At 40.3% G+C, this 2,870-nt stretch overlaps 1 non-coding gene across 1 annotated transcript; it reads right to left on the bottom strand.

Moving 5' to 3' along the window:
* Positions 1-2,373: 2,373 nt before the first annotated feature.
* On the bottom strand, positions 2,374-2,477 carry LOC112760228 (small nucleolar RNA R71). Its single transcript, XR_003180678.1, has one exon. It is a non-coding gene; the product is annotated as a small nucleolar RNA R71 (small nucleolar RNA).
* Between the last annotated feature and the right edge of the window lie 393 nt (positions 2,478-2,870).

Below are 2,870 nucleotides of genomic sequence, written 5' to 3' on the forward strand. Positions count from 1 at the left end.
GTTAACCTAGTTAACGTGGACTCTAACGTGAGACCCAGGGACACATTGGAACGTTAGTGACAATGTTGAGTGTCACTAACGTTCTCGAAGGTTGGCAAGGACCACGTTAGAAGCCACGTTAACCTAGTTAACGTGGTCTTTAACGTGAAACAAGAAGGGGCACACTGGAACGTTAGTGACAATGTTGAGTGTCACTAACGTTCTCAAAGGATTAACAAGGCAACGTTAAAAGCCACGTTAACCTAGTTAAACGTGGGTTTTAACGTAAGGCAAAGGGGTGCATTGGAACGTTAGTGACAATGTTAAGTGTCACTAACGTTCTCGAACTTATATTCTCACTAAATATTAACACCCCTAACGTCCTGAGCTGAAGTCTCTGCCCACTTAGCACTTTCTCTCTGCAAGTAAAGCCAAGCCCAAATGAAGAAAAGAACTGCTTCAAACTCAAGATCCAAAGGCCCAAGACTTGAAGAGTAAACTAAAAGCTGAGAAGAGTAGTATATATAGGAGTAGCTTTGAATTGTAAAAAGCTCTGGAGGCTGGGAAAAAGAGAACTACTCTCTGTATTTTACATTCTTTGCAAATTCTAGTTTTATGATGTATTCTCCATCTTTCTTTTCATTTTCAAGAGCTATGAACAACTAAACCCCTTTCATTGGGTTAGGGAGCTCTGTTGTAATTTGATGGATCAATACTAATTTTCATTATTCTTCTTCTATCTTTCCTCTTGATTTTACTTGAAAGCTTTCGATCTTCATCCAATTGAGTAGTTATCTTGGAAGAGAAGCTATTCAAACTTGGATCTCTTTTGAACCTTGAAAGAGGAATGAAGAGATCAAGCTAGAAATGCTTTCTCATGCTGGACCAAATTGGGTTTGGATGGGTATGTGACTATAACCCTCTCAATACTTGATTTGGGAAATGCATGTGGTATAATCAGTGACCATACTTCATCTCTTCTCATGAGAAATTGACCAAGGAATTGGCTATTGATCAAGATTTGAGAGATTGAATTGCAAGAAATTGTAATTCAATCACTTAAGATTGCCAAGGAGATCAATGAGTGCATTGATTGAGGAAGAGATGAAAATGAACTTGATCCGGAGAATTGCAACATCTCCTAAGCCCAATGAACTCCCCATCTCTGATCTTACCCATTCTCTTTAATTTCTGCCATTTACTTTTATGAGCAAATCCCCCATTCCTATTTACAATTCTGCAATTTATTTTCAGTCATTTACTTCCAGTCCTTTAATTCTAGCATTTACTTTTCTGTTATTTACATTCCCGCCATTTTATTTTCTGCAACTCTCAACCCAAATCCTGGATTCGCTCAACTAGAACATTCTTCTAATTAAAGTTGCTTGATCAATCAATCCATGTGGGATTCGACCTCACTCTATTGTGAGTTTTTACTTGACGACAACTTCGGTACACTTGCCGAAGGGAGATTTGTTGAGAGACAAGTTTTTCGTGCATCAAGTTTATGGCGCCGTTGCCGGGGATTGATTGTGCATCAACAATGATTAGATTGGAAGATCACTAGATTGAGCATTTTATTTTGTGAATTTCATTTTCTGTTTGAGTGATTTACTTTTTGTTTTAGTTATACTTCTTCCCTTCTCCCTCTACTCTTTTGTTTTTTTCTTTGTTATTTTCAATTCTGTTTGCTAACCCACTAACTGTTTGATATATTGCATCACCCACAACTAACAGCAATTCTGACACAAATACTGTCTGCACCTATTTTCTCTGCTTGTACTTGTTGGCTGTATGACAGGGAGAAGAAGCGGGGCTTCAACTTCCTTTGATTCTGAACTGGAGAGAACCTTCCTTAGACTAAGGAGGGAGGCAAAAGAAAAACGAGTAGTTGGTGCTGAAGAAGAGGAGGAACAGTTTGAGGAATACTTTGAACCAAACATGGAAGAAAACATGGAAAATCATCATGAAGAAGAGACTCACAACCATGGCAGAGGAGGTGGAGCAAATCATGCTGGGGAGGATAGAAGAGTTTTGGGCTCTTATATTAACCCAAACCCAGGCAATTGTGGAAGTAGCATCCAAAAGCCAACAATCCATGCCAACAACTTTGAACTTAAACCACAGCTCATCACCCTTGTTCAGAACAACTGTTCGTTTGGAGGAGGTGTTCAAGAAGACCCCAATCAACATTTGACCACCTTCCTGAGAATATGTGACACAGTAAAATCTAATGGTGTTCATCTTGACGGCTATAGACTGCTCTTATTTCCCTTCTCACTCAGAGACAAGGCAGCCAAGTGGCTGGAATCCTTCCCAAGGGAGAGCTTGACAACTTGGGAGGATGTGGTGAATAAATTCTTAGCAAGATTCTACCCTCCTCAACGAATCAATAGGCTGAGAGCTGAGGTTCAAACCTTCAGGCAACAAGATGGTGAGACTCTGTATGAAGCATGGGAGAGGTTCAAAGACTTAACAAGGAGGTGTCCACCTGACATGTTCAACGAATGGGTCCAGCTGCACATTTTCTATGAAGGGCTCTCTTATGAGTCAAAGAAGGCAGTAGACCATTCATCTGGAGGATCCTTGAATAAGAAGAAGACCATTGAGGAAGCCATAGATGTTATTGAAATAGTAGCAGAAAATGACTACTTCTATGCTTCTGAAAGAGGGAACACAAGAGGAGTGATGGAGCTAAACAATGTAGATGCTCTGTTGGCCCAAAACAAGCTCATTACCCAGCAGCTGGCTGACCTCACCAAGAAGATGGAGAGGAACCAAGTAGCAGCAATCTCATCTTCATCAACAATCCAAGAAGGAGTGAATGAAGAAGCAGAGGGAGTCAGGAGCAAGCCAACTACATTGGGAATTCACCAAGGAAAAACTATGAT

Source organism: Arachis hypogaea, chromosome 16 (assembly GCF_003086295.3).
Source record: "Arachis hypogaea cultivar Tifrunner chromosome 16, arahy.Tifrunner.gnm2.J5K5, whole genome shotgun sequence".
In the NCBI taxonomy this organism is placed as follows: Eukaryota; Viridiplantae; Streptophyta; class Magnoliopsida; order Fabales; family Fabaceae; genus Arachis; species Arachis hypogaea.